Source organism: Triturus cristatus, chromosome 7 (genome assembly GCF_964204655.1).
Source record: "Triturus cristatus chromosome 7, aTriCri1.1, whole genome shotgun sequence".
Lineage (NCBI taxonomy): Eukaryota > Metazoa > Chordata > Amphibia > Caudata > Salamandridae > Triturus > Triturus cristatus.
In genome coordinates, this window is record NC_140590.1 from 1,342,643,187 (window position 1) to 1,342,662,127 (window position 18,941).

General features: G+C 41.5%; 1 protein-coding gene across 7 annotated transcripts in view; it reads right to left on the minus strand.

Moving 5' to 3' along the window:
* CBFA2T2 (CBFA2/RUNX1 partner transcriptional co-repressor 2) overlaps nucleotides 1-12,952 on the minus strand; it is a 522,617-nt gene extending 509,665 nt beyond the window's left edge. For 2 of the 7 annotated variants that reach the window (XM_085618984.1, XM_085618981.1), the window contains exon 1: nucleotides 12,279-12,770. The gene's annotated coding sequence lies outside the window, so the exon portion shown is untranslated. Of the gene's footprint in view, nucleotides 1-12,278 lie in introns of all 7 variants that reach the window. The other 5 variants (XM_085618979.1, XM_085618978.1, XM_085618982.1 and 2 more) reach the window with 4 other exon arrangements.
* Nucleotides 12,953-18,941: the final 5,989 nt, after the last annotated feature.

Consider the following 18,941-nt stretch of genomic DNA (forward strand, 5'->3'; position numbering starts at 1 on the left):
AAAAATATGTAGGATATAGGTACCAATACACAAAATGAGTTGTAACATTTGTTCTCTTATTCCCCATGCCATAGAAACAGAACCTTTAGTGTGTCCTAAAGAAGTGCCTGTTAATATAACAAAGTGTTTATTGCACCTTTTCTTGTGTAAGATAAAAGCACAGTTACAACCAACTCATGTTAGTCCTATGACTGCCTGAGTTAATACAACTAGATTTGATAAAACCCCTGAAATTTTACAAATTTTGGCAGATAATGAAAGAGATATCCAGAATGAAGTGAGCAGGGCAGAAATATAGTTATGTAAATTGGGAGGAAGCAGTATTGGAACAAGGTATTCTAGGGAGATCTGAGCCACCATCCACCTGTAATAATTATTCTGCCAAACCACTGCCCCCGGATTGAGCAGCCATGCCCCGTATGAAGTATTGAAGCATTAGTATATGCCAATAATAAATGGTTTACTGGAGCTAGGTTTTCATGTAGGGCCATAACTTTATGGAATGGCACAGAAACAAAAAGTCTTTTGATATTTGATGATATAAAAGCAGCAAGTATGGGATGAAAACACAGATATACATGGACTGGAACTAAACGTCATCCTCAGCTGGCTGTGAAACTAATGAGATTTTCTATTTTCTTTCAGGGAAATGGGATTGTTGAAGCAGGACGGACTCAATTGTAGCTCAACTATTTACAATGATATGCAGGGCGGTACCTCCAGCCTTATGGATTTTTTCTGGCAGTGTGGCGCTCGAATATACACTTGACTACCCCGCGACTAGAGCGGAATCTGTGCTCTGGTGACTTTGCATACCCCATCTACGGTAATAGCAGCAAAATAAATAAAAGATTTGCATTCCATGAGTAAAGCATCAACTTCGCTGTATCATCACAGAATACAAAGGATGCCCGAGTTGTGGGTGGGGTGCTACTGGGAAGATTATCCTCCTGGGCGGCAGAGAATAAGATAATCTCTGAAAATCAGAACGGGTTTCGACCAGGGCGGTCCACCATGGCTCAGTGCCTTAACCTGTATATGATCCTGGGGAAGTACACAATTGCCCGTCAAGGTACGATCTACATGGCCTTCATGGATCTTTCCTCTGCTTTTGATTGTGTTAATCGGGGGAAATTGTGGCAATCCATAAAGGCCATGGGGGTGGAGGCTAACTTGGTTGACTTCCTGGAGGATCTACATAGGGATACCAAGGCCAACATTAGATTTGCCAAGGATCTTCGAGTATCCAGGGATTTTAAAACAAAGAGGGGGGGTTAGGCAGGGTTGTATCCTGGCCCCCTTTCTATTTAACTTATATATTAATGACCTGGAAAAAACTCTGGTAAATACAGGGGCCGATTTCCCTTACGTAGGGCGACGAGGTCTGCCCGTCCTGCTATATGCGGACGACGCAGTCGTGGTCGCCAGGACGGCAAGGGGATTACAGGCCCTACTTGATACATTCCGGAGTTTTATGGAAGATCGTGACCTTGCAGTCAACAACTCTAAATCTTATATAATGCAGGTCGGGATTCGCCCGAAGAAACAGTACCCTTTTAAAGTGGGTAATGAGAATGTTCCGGTGATCACGTTATTCTTTTACCTGGGTGTCTTGGTAGATGATCGGTTAAGCTGGGGGCCCTTGATTAAGAGGAAAAAAGGGGAGGTAACAAGGGCGAACGCCGCGATTTTTTAACTTTGCCGCAAAGATGGGTAAGCGCCCAATAGCGGCAATGGTGAAAATATATCAGGTCAAAAGTGTTGCCATTGACAGCTATGGGAGTGAAATCTGTGGCTATGTATCAACTGACGCTTTTAGGAGTGCCCAGCGGAACATCAAATCCGGTGGTACACGAAGAATTGGGGTTGCCATTTATAGGGGATACCTTGGCTATGCGTCCAATGTTGCTTTGGCTCAATTGTTGGTTAAATAAAGATCTAGGTCTCAATCACCAGATATTAATAGAAATCATGAGCCTCGACCATATGATACGCATCCCATGGTTAAAATACATTAAGGACTGCTTGAAGAGCTGGGACGGCCAGACCTTTTTACAAACCCTGATTCTATAACATCGAAGGATGTGGAATTTGTAAAGTATACCTTCACTACTCTGAAAAGGTTCGGTAGAGATGCTACAGAAATTGGAAAATAGAGTGTACGCAAACATATGGTGCTCAAAACATCGCCATCCATTGAGCCCTATCTTTTGTGGCCACTTTCTTCTCAGGTTTTTATTGGTCAGGTTTCGTTTAGATTGTTTTCATTTGCTGCTTGCTGCCCCAAAAGGGAGCTGCAGAGGTCCGGTTTTAGCATCCTGTGGCTGCGACGGAGTGTCTCCTCAGGACTTGCTACACTTTATGTTCTTTTGTAAATTTTATGAAGTACCTCGCAGATATTTTTTAAAACCTCTTAAAAAAGTTGCATTTTATCCAGGTCCGCCCAGCTCTTTTTTATTTACAATTGTTGAAACCAGAATGTGTATCTTTCATAGTAGGCTTTCTGAAATCTTCATTGAGATCTAGGATCTGTAAGGAGAGCTAGTAAATCTTTAATGTTGGTAGGCACCCTTCATTGTGTACTTTTTCCACTTGATTAATTATTTGCACAAAATGTACATATTGTTGCTTTTTCTTTAGGATCAATTCCCCTTGTTTTTATTGCCATCTATTGTATTGTATGGAATTGTGTAACTTTTAAGGTTTTAACTCTAAAGCCGAATAAAGTATATTTTGATTTGATTTGAATTGGATGCCTGAGTACTTTGGAACTTCAGTGTGGCAGGATGTGCCCCAGAGAATAGGTTGTTCAACGATGCCCAAACATTTTTGGGGAGTCTGTTGTCTATGTTTCAAGTAAAAGCCACTACTCTCTGGGTTCAAATCAACCGGTGGGAGCTCATGAAGACCATTAATGCAACTGAAGAGGGCTTTAATGCCAATAAAGAACAACTGCGTTCAATCAGACTTATGGTAATGGAACGCATATGTTTTGGACTTGATTACGGCAATCGATGAAGGGTTATGTAGTAAGATTAATTCCGCATGCTGCACTTTTATACGAGCAAAAGATGAAGATGAAGGAAACCAGACTAAGGCCATATTCACTTTGCATACGCAGATGAAGAAAGAAGGGGGCGCTCCAGATGAGTGGTTCACGGGCTGGTTTGATTGGGTGCCGTCCTGGATGTCGGGTTGTCTAAGGCCTTGTTGCCAATAATAGTTCTGTTGTTATTGATGTGCCTAGTATTTCAGATTATCTTAGCATGTTGCAAGAGGGTTACAGCTAATGTGGAAGGTAGGTTTCCCATAATAAGAAACAAAGAGATGCAAAATACACAACTAGGAGAAATGTACAGGGGTAGTGAAGAAATAGTCGAAGAATCAACAGAGAGGTGAATGAAAGGAATCAAAACCCTAATTTAGATTTAAGGCCCTAATCATTCTGTTCATTATTTGGTTTTACCTGTCACTTGACTACAAACTGTGAAACATTATTATCGTGTAAAGGAAGACATTTTGTATGATGCGGTTTAAATGTATGGTAAAAAGTGCATTTTTAAGCTGCACATTTTATCTGATAACCTACAGCCTGCTTTAAAAAAAAAAAAAAGGTCTAAATACGGTCTGACTTGAGTGTTTTTTCTTCCTATTGTATGTTTGTGGTTTTCTGACTTGAATATGTTGCAGGAAATTCGGAGCGGCAGAGGATGTTCCAATTATAGTCTGTATAGGTAGCATGACTTCTAGAAGTCACGAACACAGGAAAAAGCTGTATTTAAGGAAATGTATGCAATCTGGGTGGGACAAAATGTAAAAGCAGGAAGCTTTTTCTATTGTTAACATTGTACTAAAGTTATGGCTGTTTGCCAAAATTAGTTTTATAATAATTCTAAAACTCGCAGCCTGCGTAATTTGAGACTGACTTGTGCTTCTCTCATAGTACGGTCACTCTCCCAGCTGTTTTACTCTGAGCATATGCAATATACCTGTTTGTACTCCCTTTGTTGCAGATGTTGTGATTAAATGATTTCAGCTGCTTAAAGGATTTTTTTTTCCCCTGACAGTCAAAGATTCTTTCAGTTGAACGGTTACCGAAGGAGAGGTAATAAACACCTTTCCTCTGTCATTTAGGATTTTCTATTGATAAAAGTCAGAAGAGTAGGACGACAGACCCGTCCAAGAACTAGAAGGTAGGAACACAAACGGGGGGGGGGGGGGCTTTAAAATAGTTTTGAGACAAAGAGAAAATGTACTTTATATAACTGAACAATCGATAGAGTTAAATATATTATTTCCCTCTTTTACTTAGGTTTTTTAGTTTACAAAAGAATTAGCCACGCTTCCAGATAATATTAAGGAAACAGGACTCAAATAAAAGGATAAACATCATTTGAATTATAACGTACATGAAACGTTTGCTCTTTCAACATTACGGATAACTGAATGTATGAAAACTGATGAGGGAGACATATGGACAATAGATAAAAAGTATCAAAATGAACTAGCTTGAATCTTCCTCTATTTCATATTTCCCGCAGGGTCCATTCTTCATTGGGGCCATATGCGAGTACAAGAGCACGTGACTAAATTGCACGTGTAGACCCAATATTGAAAAGTGGGTGCTTACCATTTTATATTCGAATTTCAATTGAAACGTGAGGTTTAAGACCCTTTGGGAGACTCTCTCTATTTTATTACGTTCCCAGGAGTTTTTTTTTTACAATTACTATCCTCATCTTCAAATTAAGGAATGTGTGATGAGTGAAGTAGATACAAGTAAAGTGTCATGAATGGACGATTGTGATCACAGATGTGTGAATTGTATGAAACCCCTGATACACGAATGTGGGAAAACCAATTAGAGTATAGTGGGATATTAGGATGTAATAGGAGGGAAAAAAGTAAATTTATGGAATTTAATGAGACTTTTGAGCTATAAGGTTGAAATTAGATATTACGATAAAACGAAATGTGGAGGAGAGAATTTTTTTTTTTTTTTTTAAACAATGTACATTTGTATGTAGGAATATATTAAGTATTTTATTTGCTTTTATGTTTCTTTATAAAGGCAAATTTGTTTTTAATTAGACTGTGGGAGAAATCTATTTATCCTGAAGGTGACCTTGAGTACTGAGTACCCACCGAAACGCATTGATGCACATTTAACACCAAATCTGGAAGACTTGGAAAAACACAGTATATATTAATGATTTGATGAAACTCTTTGACGCAAACAATGATCTAGAAAAATTGGTGACTGTAAAGACATATGCGACTGTCTACTGTACTCTTCTTCTCTATATCTATATGTTTGTGTTATGAGCCATTTTGTACTGTAAAATAGAGCTCCGCCCTTTTGCTAGAAAGGAGTACACAATGAAGGATTCTTAAATGTTTTTATTTATTTTAATTACTAAAGAGTCAGATGAAGAGTTCCTTACTTGAATCCACATGTTCGACAACCAGTTCTTGAGAAACAGCAAATTTTCTATTTGGGGTTGGAGGCGGAGATGTAGTTTTAACCAATGATACCTTTTCATCCTGGGTGAAGGAAGTTAATATGGTCAGGAGAGAGCCTAAAATATGGACTGAATTGTTAATGGATTTCTCCAAAAAATGCAAAATAGAGGACAAGATTGTCTCAAACACTACAATGATTTAGCGTACTGTGCGCAGGTCCCAGGGAGATTACATGATGAATGTAGATTTAGTTCCAATTCTGGAGTGTCAGATGTCCTAGAAGTGGTAAAAAGATTATTACTAGGAGTACTGCTAAAGAGCTGCATCCTACTTTGCTGGAAGTAGCTAGAAGAAGGGCCTTCACCGGGAAGAGTGCCCCCCACTCTTCCCGGTGAAGGTCCTTCTTCTGAACTGTGTTGTGGACAATCAGCTTCAGAGCTGTGCCTGCTGTGGCAGACCTCTTTTATTAAGGAAGATGAAAAGGAGAAATGACAATTCAAATGAAGCAGAAGCCCAACTTAAAATTCAATAACCCAGACCCTAAATTATATTTGGTGTCTGGAAAAGAACTATACAAAGGAGAGATTGAGTCCCCAAAAAACAGTCACCTGCCAAGCAGCTAGTTTGGCTGTGTGAGAAGGAGAAGCTCTGAAAGAGTTATGCCTGTGACCGGGACTAGGGGCCAAAGCCTGCTAGTCTCCCTGCTAAGTGAAGAGGTATAACCCAGGGAAACCAAGATTACCTGTCCTAAAGCATGGAGCACCATTGCCTGTTTGCTTACAAAGACATGTTTGCCCTGTGAGGAAGAGGACATCGTTGTAGGGAATGACGTCCAGTGGTGAGCCCTAGCGAGAGGAATCCCTGAGCAAGGTGTGAAGAGAGTGGCTGAGCATCGATCAGGTTCTTGCCGTGTGCAGGAACAGTCCGACAACTCCCATACTCAAGGAAAAACAATCTGCTCTACCTATCTACTTTAAAGAACACAAATATGTAATTGTATAAATATGCCACTCTTGCTAGGCCATGCGTTCAAACACTTACATCTTGGCGCTTTAATCTCACATGTCCCCTACATATATTCTTTACTGATTGATATATGTGAAGAGGAATAAGTGTTTATTTAATCAATATATGTAAAAGAAAAGTTTCTTTTTTATGTTCTTGATTTATAATGTTATATGTCTTGAACTGTAAACTAGCAAATTGACTGCCCTATGAGAAAAAAAAAATGTCATTGATGCTGTATATGTATAGGGGCTTTTTAACTATAATTTTTTATGATTTGTGATGAATGTCAGGTGTGTTTTCACGGTTTGAATGGGTATTTCTGAGCATGAGAATGTATGAATGTTATGTGTGAAAGATAGTCCATGGGAATCACTATGATTTAAGCTTAAAAAAAAAAAAAAAAAGTTGTATATATTTTATTGTGGAAACACACGATTCATGCACTTATTTATTAGTCTTGAATAATATGAAAACAAAAATAAAATGTTGTTTAAATAATTTGATTGATGTAAGTGTTTGAACGCATGGTCTAGCAAGAGTGGCATATTTACAAAACAACATAATTGCGTTCTTTAAAGTAGATAGGTAGAGCAAATTGTTTTTCCTTGAGATTTACTGATTTTCCCCTATTGCTCTACCTACATTCATTCAGGGGTTCCCCTATTACTTAGTGGTCGACGACTCCCATACGCCAGAAGAGGGCCACCATGGTCTCAGCCATGTGAAGTGCCCTCTGCGGGAAGCACCATGCCCCCTAATGCCAAAAGGGGAAACCGGTGAACTTAATTGGGCCATAGCAGGAGACGTTTGTACGCCATATTGAGGTTGTTCGCACCGAAGAATCTGTGCCTGATAGTGAGCAAAGCAGCAACCCCTTATGCCAGAAGGGGCTGCCAGTATCACTGTGGTCAAATGTTCAGGTGTGGCCCAGGTGAGAGGATTAATGCTGTGACCCGCGTATCTAAACTGCACCTGGCTGTTTCCCCATAGATTGCAGGATGCCGCATCCTCACCGGAGCTCCAGTCAGTAGCTGCAGAATCCCCCCTCCCCTTTTTGTTAGGGGAAGAGTAACTTACCTTTGGTGACCGCCAAGCACGAGCCGTTCTGATCACTAGAAACTGACCGGCAGTGCTGCTCTACTGGAAGATCCTGCGCTACCGGGTGCTGCAACGTTCATCACTAGCGGCCTGACTTTGTAGTACAGGATCTGGACTTGGGAGCCCTCGAGAAGAGGGTACTCCCTGCACCGCTGAACACTGCCACAACGAGTAAGGCCGAAACAGGGATTTGGGGGGCCCAGGGTACTGGCTGCAAATGGTGCTGCAGCACCATAGACACTTTTGACTAAGCTCCTAAAAGGTCAAAAGGGAGAACTCTTGAGTACAGCCTAATAGTTTGCATCCCCTAATGCGCTCACTAGTGAATGGGAAATAACCTTAAACGCGTTACACGAAGAGTGAGACAGGGCTACACTATTAGAGACCTGACCTCAAGGGGGATTGAGTTGTAGCATATGAATGTCGTATTTCTTTGCAGGTGTAGAGATAGAAATAAAATACTACTTTTTCTTATAAAAGCAAGCATTTGGCTGGACATTGATTTATTGGTCATACTGTTTGCACTTCGAGTTAGCAGTCGTGTTCGCTGACCTGCATCTACATTGCAGACCACACCCACCTCCTCTGCCAACCCCTGAGGGACCGATGACTGCTTGACCACAGCTACCACTGAGACACAAGTGCAGAAGGAGTACTTGGCCTAGTTCAGCAGGAACCATAGGTCGGGCTCTAGAACAGCGGGAGTAAAAGGCCTCAACTACAACGGTTGGGCCCAGTAACCCCTAAGTGCCCCGTGGGCCTCTGAAAGGGGCTCTGATAGGGCACCTTGTCAGGTATGGGTCCACGTCATTTGCAGGCACTGGTCAAAGTGGGTGGGATTGGCAGGGCACGGCGTGCCCCTAATTTTTCAATTTAATAGAATGTGTTCACCTACTTTTTTTATTTTAAAAATGTGTCCCAGGACAGCAGAAATAGCCGAGGCCTATAGATAAGGCTTGGCCATTTGGGGACAACCAGGTGGACAGACCAGGAAAAGCACTTTGTCTCTTCTTTCTTGCCCAGAGAACACAAGGACAGTGTACTCTTTTCCTGCTCTATGGCAGTCAGCTGCCCCCCTCTTCTCTTTCTTCCTCTCATTATGTCTGTCTCGCTCCTCTCCACTTGCTGAATGAAAACAGTGAATACGAAAAATAACTAAATATAGCAAAGGAGAGTGGTCGCAAAGCGGCCAGATTGGTTTAATTCACATCTAAACCCACTAGCGCCTCTTTACCGTAGTGAAGCACTACTTTTGTTTTCTCGTCTTTCTTTGAACTGCATTTTTTCCCGGGTGGGGAAGTTCACCATTCCTGGATATACTGTAATACCTGGTTGATGCGTGGCGTGGAAAACGTTTAATGTGATCCTTATCAGCTGTTTTCCTTATTTTAGTTTATAAAATGTATACTGCATCTCTACGTTCAGGGATATTTTTGTTTTTTTTTTTAAAACCACACTGCTTACGTTCTGTAATTACATAAGGAATGGACATCGAAATTAGGCAAAACACTAATTGGTTTCTGAATAAGGAGTGTAAAAGCATTAAGGTAACCATGATGTTCCTGCTTACAATTTGATGGAGCAAGGTTTTGTATGAAAAGAAACTTGCTCGTATGCAATGTTCTCGAATAACCTGTAACATTATAATCAACATGTTTGTGAGTACTAATTTTGCATCACATTTTACATATTGTATCTAGGGGAAGCTTTTCTATGTGCTTCACTAATGAATAACCCGAGTGGCCTTAAAATGGCCGCCAAAAATGTGGGAACTCTTCTGCGCATGCGTCTACTACATCCAAGTAGTATGACGTCTCCTCTAGCTTGGTGGGAAATCTTTGCAGCTGCGCAATAGCTTTTAACATGGCTACTCGAAAACCTCGCGTTAACGCACATGCCATGCTGAAACTAACCTATGCAAGTTTTACTAAGCCACTAATGCAAAAGAAATATTAAAGTAAACGGGGTTAGAGTAGCAGTAAGTGGTATACAGCGAATTCATTTAATTTTGTATTCTAACATGTTCTTCTCTGACTTTATTAATAGCTCGCATTTGGGCCTTGGATGGTGACCGATGTCCCTATCCTGTGCAACAACTTCGCATGCGTGCAACCTCCTTGTTCTGAAACTAATGAAGTCATTTGAATGGCTGCCAATCCATGTGCTCAGCAAGGACATGGGAAGATCAACTTCTGACCCTACAAGAGGAAGAACCCGAAACATTGTATTACAGATTTATCGATCCACATATGAAATGCTTGTGGGAATAAAGCTTGTGGGTACTAAAATTAAGAGGCAGGGAATTAGACAATAGAACTAATGAAGATTATTGCACTTAGTATGGTGTGATGTCCTCACCCCACTGCCTGGCCCAATCAAACTGAGGGGTGTACATAGAATTGAAACATTTGGGGGTGGATCATACATTTGAATTGGTATAACAGAGATAAGTTCTAGATAGTTAGACACACTTGACCCAATTGATGCCGATGCTATGCTGAGATGCTGCCCGATTTTGCTGCAATCCGATTGAAGAATCCAACACTAGGGAAAGATCGCGGAACAACCGAGGAGGCACATCTAGGAAGGGGTCCGGACGAGCCTGAGCGAGTAACACCAGAGTGGGGTGTAACGCTGGTGTTACACTAGAAGAGATCACCTTCCCGGTCCTGAACATGTCCTGAATCCTTGATACTCTGAGGTCTAGGTCCTCACACCATTCTAGGTAAATATAGCTCTGTGGGGTTATGTTACGTATTTGCTCTCTATTCCTTCTCTCCTCAGGTGCTGTCATCACAAGAATTTACTTAATGTGTATTGAATTAAAGTTAACTGTACTACTTTTACCTGTACTACTTTTACCTGATGGAGGATTGTGGTGTATCTACCTGTATCTTGATTTGAATAACAAAATTATTAATTCAGATAAAACCTTGAAACTCCTTCCGGGTCTGTGGTTCTTTGAATAAAAGTTAAATGTATTTTCATTACTATTATCATTTCCTACCTATTCTAATCTACTACTAGATCTTTGGACACGTACATTTACTTAGGAGCCAGGGTTGGTAAGAACACTGGTATAAAGGTCCTCTAAGGTAAGTCAAAATTGATGACCAGCGGATATTTGCTAGCTCATTGAACGTATGAATGTATATGGGCCCAAATGAGTGCTGTGTGTGTGTGTGTGTGTATGTATAGCGCTGGTAAACTCTGCTGCATCAATTTCACAGCTTTACCTTAATCTTGCATTCCCTACTAGTGTTTGCTCATCCCAGGATGTTACTGTTTTTTCCAGGCACAATATTACTCTTTTCTAGTGCATAATTTGAATTGAGTCGCTTCCAGCATATCTGCAAAGATTTTGCCTCTTTAGTACCAGTGTAATATGCAAATGCAGCAGTGAGAAAGGTGACCAGTCAACCTTTGCAAAGGGCCCTCCGCTTAGCAGCAACACTAATCACATTTTTTTTAGTAGCATTTCATCCGTTTGAGCTACAATTTGTTTGTTAAAACTGTCAGATTAAGCAGCAGATGATGTATTTATTATGTGGCAGAGCCAGAATTATGCTAAAAACGATTGCGAACAAGGATATTTTGCCATTAGTGTTTGAACTGCACTTGTGTAAAAAGGGAGAAGTACTGAAGACAGAAAATGCATGGCTCTGATACAAATGGCTTGTGATTCCACCTTTAGAGTATTCGGGGCATTATGTGATTGAAAACATATCCCACTTTGTGATTGTATTTTATTGTCAATCATTCATATTAAACCTTAAATAAACAAGTGTATGCATTGGTTGAATTAAATAACTCCGTGAAATGCCAAACAATTTAAAATTGGGAGGTTTTGTTCTTACTGGCCACACCTCTGACCCCGCCCACTGACCCAATTTTTAAGTTATTCTGCACTCTGATTCTCCGCCCACAGTTCCACTATGTTTTTCCCCCACCCACTTCGACCGCTGTTTACAGGGTGCCTGCTCCCAAAACGCATGGTGGATAACTGCACAGAGCATAACGGCCAATACTGGAGAATCTTACACTCCCCGCGTTTCACTGCACGAAAAGGGCGTTGGCTTTACTTACTTCTGGGTTGGCACTCCACTTTCGAAGATGCTTTCAATACCTGCACTGCAAGGGGTTGCTCATAGCCCAAACGCCGTAAGAGGGGCGTGCCTACGTTGCCACGGGAGATGTACGCTGACCGAGATGCCCGCGGGGGAGCGATAGGTAGAAGGCGTACACTGATATGTGGTACAATCAATCGCTTGTGGTTTTCATTGCGTTAACAGCATTGCCCACACTGAACGGGGAGGTCACACTGCATTAGGGGAGGGGGTTTGTGCGCTGTCCGCGAGACCCATGGGGAGAGGGGGGCTACCCTTCTCATACTGCATTGATGGATTTACAGCACATCTAGTTGTGTATGTCAATACAATGCACTGGGAGAATCACACTGCACGAACCCTCAGAATGACCGCAATGAAATGGCGATGGGCAATCTAGGGGGCATGGGGAAAGCCCACTACGCATTTAAGGCTTCGGTATATGTGATTTAACTCTAAATGCAGACATAAAAAACACTCGGCCTTTACAATCAATCACAAACACAGACGGGAGAACAACTCGAGTACACAAACTAGCATACCAAACTACCAGAGACATGCAAGGTATATATATGTTCATTGTTCGTAGGACCACGAGCTCACCAGTGAAAGGTTCACGGGCAAGGCTGGTTGATTCATTCACGACTTTCACCAGTAGCTCACCTACTTCCGCTATCTATCCTCAAACCGGAACCAGTAGTGATAGATGGTCCGCTCCGGTGCTGGGGAAGAAATCGCTCGCAGACTCCTCAATGTCGACGAAGGATAACTCCACGGACCCTCGGAGGCCACGAACGCTTTATTATCTCCAAGCCCCGGAGCGCCAGAGAAGGGTGATGTTCCGAGTCCTCAGTGTCGAAGAACTGTTAATGCCGGACTCTTCGTGCTGGAGAACGGCTTAGCTCAAAAATCTCAGGACTGTAGAAAAAAAGCCAGTTCACAGACTATTCTCTTTTTCAGTGTCTGTTACCGCTGTTCCACGCTCCTTTCAAACTGGTACTTCACTTCTTTGCCTGCAGAATCTCTTTCACCGACCAGGCTCCCACCGTCCGTCCCCCTTTCCTTGGCAGAGCTCTCTTAAAGCCCTCCCCCCTCCAACCGCCCTTCTCACTTGGACTCTCCTCCATCTGCGCCCTCCCCCAGTCCGGCCGGTTCCTGGTAAGCACAGATGGCTCCCAGATGGGAGCGAGCTGCAAAAGAGCTACCCTACCCCACCCCCACATTAGACCCCCGCTCTGTTACTAAGGCGCCATGCTAGTTGATGTCACTGCGCGTGTACTCGCACCAATACGGCCATCCACGCCCTCCCGTCTACAGAACCCACCTGCATGCAACTCTTGCATACTGCAAGGCCTCTCTACCGTGTTCACCGTTTATCGCCGAAGCTTTTTGGCTAAGTCTACTGTTTTCGTATGTCACCAATTTCATTGCAAAATATTTAGGGATTTTTTTTTCTTCCCAAAACATTCCAGGATTTGAATTCGAGTAGACAAGAAGTCTCCTGGCTTATTTAGAGGAAAGTTTTATTTACTTCCTGGGACTGTAATTAGTAACATTATCCCTCCCGGCGTCCACAAACCCTGCTGCCAGGCAAGTCAAACTGGGGAACATTTTGATCAATTGTCAAAACCATTGGGCACTTAGGGGTTACTAGGCCCAACTGAGGTGGTTTATTTATTTATGCAATTTTATATAGCGCGGACTTTACCCAAGGTGTCAGAGCGCTTTACAATAGAGTCAAGTACGTTACATGAGGAGATTTACAAACGGGAAAATTGAAAAAATAAAATAAGAGATGGCAATCACAGCAATAAAACAAAACAAAAACATTGGGATTAGATTAGCACAAGTATAGAAAACATATTTACAGCATTGTAAGAACTTGGAACATCAAGAGAATGCAAAGCGGCCTTGAGGGCATGCAAAGGCATGTATTAGTTCTGGAAGTGTCTTTGGAAGAGAAGAGATTTGAGGTCCGTTTTGAAAGTCCGGGTAGAGGTGGTGGTACGGAGAAATGGAGGAAGCGAGTTCCAGATTCTAACTGCAGTGTCTGAGAAGGATTGAGCCATATATCTTTCTTTTTTGAAGGTATGGGGCTCAAGCAGTACGTTTTCAGCATTACGTGAAGGTCTAGAACCTCCAGAGATTTTAACTTTATTCGCCAGGTATCGTGGGAGGAGAAGAGTGCAGGGCTTTGTGGGTGATACAGGCAGTCTTGTAGATTGACCTTGCTTCAATGGGAAGCCATCGAAGAAAAAACAGTATGGGTGTGATGTGATCACTTCTTTTTGCCCCAAAAACAAAACGAGCCGCTGAATGGAGTACGGGATTTGAGAGGGGAGAGGTGGGATTTGGGGAGTCCAGCAAGGAGAGAATTTCAATAGTCCAATCTAGAGAGAACCAGAGATTGGACCAAGGTTTTTTGGTCTTGCTCCTTAAAGAAACATCGAATCCCCCAGAGAAGGAGCAGTTGGTAACATGCATTCTTTGCAATGGAATTTATGTGGGAGTGTAGATTGAGCCTTTTGTCTAGTATGACACCAAGAGATTTAGCGCTGTCGACAACAATAGGTTTGTTGTCGAGTAAATTCAGCCTATCCATCCAATATTGAACAGGGGGAGGAAAAAGTGAGGTAGAGAGACGGAGGGATTCAGTTTTGAAAAGATTCAGAATGAGTTGTTGAGCTGACATCCAGTTTTGGATAGAGTTGAGAGTAGTGTTGAGGATTGAGATGTCGTGTGCGGAAGACACCTTAAGGTAGATTTGGGTGTCATCAGCATAGAGGTGGTAATGGATCCCAGATTTACTAAGGAGATTTCCCAAAGGTTCCAAATAAAGATTGAACAAAGTGGTTGCAGCCTTTTACTCTTGATGACCAGCCGTCGCTGCCAAGGTTTCATATTGTTTATGTGTAACATTTTTATAGTTTCAGTGTACTTCTGAGTGACCTTCAAATCCAAATGTGTGACACTTAGGGTGACACTTTCTCACAAGCAAAATCAAGCAATGATGGCCATGGACACCGATAAATATCGCTTAGCTTCCAAGTTCTAGATCTGATTATGTGTGACATTTTCATGTTTTTAGGATGCTGATGTGTGATGAGGGACATTTCAGCTATTGCTACCTAAAGTGAAATCTTGTGCTTTAGATATGGACTTAAAATAGCAACAGGCTCCGGAACTAGTTACGCAGGATCACTTGCCTATGTTCTTTCCTTTCAAATACTATGTAGTAATAGAACGCTTGCCCGGCCGGTTCCTCTCTTCCGCAGACATTAGGAAGACCGGACCAGGTAAGATACATTTCGTTGACTTTTATGTCTTTACGTATTGGTTACTTTTGCTGAGACCTTACTTTTTGATTATCGCTTGACTCCCATGGTCTGCCGTAGCTTTCTGACTTCTAGCTATACACGCCCTTTAAGTCTGGCTGACTTTGACATAAAAATCTGTTGTTACTATGGTCTTCGGCCTATGTTATTTTAATTACCACTTTTTCTAATTACTACTTTTTCTGCAATGAATCGACTTGTTCAAATTTACATGTTCCTCCTGTCATATGACAGATAACCCATTAAAAACAACACGTTCGAATTACCAATTTATAAACATTATATATACCTTATTCAGTTTACTCTACGGTCATATTATAGACAGGAGCTTACTATGGACTAGCTTCCTGGACCTAATATTTCTGAAATTCTTCTGTGATATTTAATTCCTTTAGGTATGATTCCCCCAATGATTTACATGTATGTTGGCACTATGTTGCATCTACTCTAGTATGTAGCCATCCACTCATTATTGATTCTCCTGTGAAGACTCACTCACTTGTTGGTTAACTTTTTGCCCTCATTTCCGCAACTGCATGATATGATATACACATGAGGCCAATTCTTCCTTAAACTGAGCTCTACAATGTCGCCCCGGCTGATAAACTTCACGTTTTCGTTTTTAGAATGTTGCTTTATTGGATCATAGACTCCATGTTTTCACTTTTCCAAGGGGCAGTCCCCCATTTCATTACTGAAAAATGTGTCCATATTTTAAATTACTCTTCTTTCTCAATAGACACGCCTGACCCGTTACAGGCAACATTCGTCTTCCCATACATTTGCATCGTATTCTAAGGGTACGATTTAAGGTTCATCCCAACTTATGATCTATGCTCTTACAGGTTATTGTCCTCACACAGAAAATATTGATTGGGCGTGTATTATGAGTTTTTTTTCTTTTTCCTGTACTAGTACAGCCCTATGAGATTATATTTCATGTGGAAATACCTGTCTTGGTTGGGAAGACACTATAGCAAAACGAAATACCTTTGGGGGCTTGTTGAAACTACTCAGGACTCTCACAGGTGATCAAATTAAGAGGTTGGTCTCTTGATAAAAATTGTTGGTCCCTTGACAATAATCTTCACTTAGAGGAGTGTAAAATGTAATCTTTTGGACCTGGTCAACCTTGGGACTGCTTCCTGATCATTATAGATAATCACACTATACCCACAGGATACATCCTGTTCCCTATGAGGTGCGAAAACCAAACCACTACTACCCCATTGAGCTTCTTATCCCTTTTTAACATAATCATTGTGCCTCTCCTCTGCACTCCGGGACGCTGGAGCTTATACTTCATTTTATAATGAATTTAGTTAGGAGACAATTGGATAGTACAGGCCAGTGAAGAGGCCATGCTTGTTTATAGTGGGTACTCGTCCCTCTGGCTAAAACTTTGGGCCAAGGACGGGAATTCATTAAATAAAGCAATTCTTAAAGATTGCTTGGCTTTGGAATATGCTCCCAGGGTACCATGGCTAAAATATATATAGAGGAGTCTCATGAGCTAGGGAAGAGGAGATTTTTTTTCTAACCCCGATGTAACGCAAAAGGAAGACTTAGCCCTCCTTAACAAGGCGTTTATTGCACGCCAGACCTTGGCAAGGGATGAGAGGGAGTTTGCGAAGCTCAGCGTACGTTGCTTCGTCATGTTAAGGACATTAGTGATGGTGGGGCCGTACCTACTGGGGTTCGCGAACTCTTATGACCGATTCCTCCTGACCAGGTTCTGGCTTGATCTCTTTTATCTTCTCCTCGCCCACCCTAGAGGTATGAATAAAGGGCAATCTCTTTCGTTCTGCGGCTGCGATGGTACATCTCCGCAGGACATGGGTCACTTCACAGTGTTTTGCCCATTTAATGATGCATCCAGAAAATCCTTCTTAATCCCCATCTTGAAACAGGCAAATTTTAGACAAGTTCGGCACGCTTTTATATTTCTTCGGATGTTGACGGGTAATACCGTTTTTACGTATTAAACTTTTTTTAATCTGTCATTAGACTTAGGGCGAGCTGTGACTAACACCCTTGTATCTCATCTCTATCTCAGGGGTTCATGCACCCTATTTTGCTAATTGTCCATTGAATAAATTAGGGTTTTGATGTATTATCCTGTTTTTACTGATCTCTTTTTAGTGGGAGTATATGGTTTGTCTTAGGAGACCGGATTATTCGTTGCAATTAGTATGTTCGCAATTATTTGTAGAGATGCTAATATTGGGTTGTTCCAGTCTGGTCTGCTTATACTGTATTATATTTTAACCTGTATTTGATATTGTGCTTTTATGGTTTTTCACATGAAACCAAATAAAGATATTTGATGATGAAGTAGCGGGGACTGGCAAAGATACTGGTGTGGAGAAGAAGCACATTAACTTTTAATGATGCTAATAAGCATGAATCCGATCATATTCAGTGAGATGGTCCGAAATCAGCAGATACCACCCATAAAGCCTTAATTCAGCTAGTTGAAGTTTAGTGCCCAGTCTTTTCATGTCATAAATGGAATTATAAGTCCCAGCAAATTGGTTTCGGATAAAAAGCCATGACTGGTCACAGGTGTCAATAACTTAAGACACACAAACTGTGCAGCCATTTCACTGGCTCCCATCACACACAATGCATTTAAATTAAGTATTAACATTGAAATATGTTCCCAGTTCATAGCATAAAATAATCTAACATTTACAACTTATTATAATTACTTAAAGTATGTTAACCAACAGTTGGACCTGTAGAGAAAATGTTTCCTACTCCTCACTTAAAAGTCGTTTTCTACTTTTAGCATGATTGAACTCACAAATAGGACATGCAGGACGCAAGTCAGTTGCTTGGAACTCATGGCTGTAGATCAGAATTAAGCCATGTCAAGACAGGTGAATGGCTTTTCAAAAGTAGCCCTATAATATGTGACATTTTCAGCCAATTATGACACTTCTTATCCAATATAAAGTTGCATTCTGTGACTTGTACTTTAACTTTTCTGTGTACTGTTGACTAAAAAGCCAGACCTCACTGAAGATGGTTTTTTTGTAAACTTTTTATTATATATGTTGTCAGATCTACAATTGCAAGTCTTCTTGAATGATCATTACATTGACTTAGTCTCAAAAAACAGTATCGTACATATCGATATAGAATTACATGCATTTGTGATTCTTTAGTTCTCCTCATCTGAGTATTGGTCTATGACAGGGGGTGAACATATGAGTCCTCTATAAATGTTCCACTTGCTGTCGGGTTCCTCAGCTCCTCAGGATCGGAACAATGCTCGTTATGGTCCACCTCTCGATAGCTCCAAGTCTGATGGCTATTATAGCGCAGATCATTGAAGTGATCGAGCAAGGAAAGGGTGGGGACAGCAGGGAAGGAGACCTGAAAAGATACAAGAACAGCACGTTATAAACACTCTGCCTCCTCCCACCACTCTGCCCTCCTAGGTTGTATGTGAAGGTGTGTCGCTACTAACAAGGATCTACCTGTAAAGAAAAATAACGAGGTACGAATTTCATCATGTGCGACCTTTGGCCGTTCACCTCCCAGCTCGAGGGTCCTTAGGACAAGGCTTGTTTGATCAAGAAACTATATGTTCCACTATGAAAAAGATGACAAGAATTAATCACACGCCAATACTACACTCAGGTTTTTTTCGCTAGGCAGGCATACCGCTTTTTATCCACACGTACCCAAAATGTCATTGATCATTGCATCGCAGAGGAAGTATGAGTTCCTCGTGACTCAACCACAATCCCCTGCTAGGGAAATATAATCGGAACAGTTTATTCGCGAATCAAGTTCTTCGCGTGATACAAAGTAATAGAGGAACCAAAACAAATTCCACAAATCACACACACGTGTGAGGATTGATGTAGAACAAATGTTCCGTGTTGTACTCCACACGGTCTCACTGTAGTTCTAGTAGGGA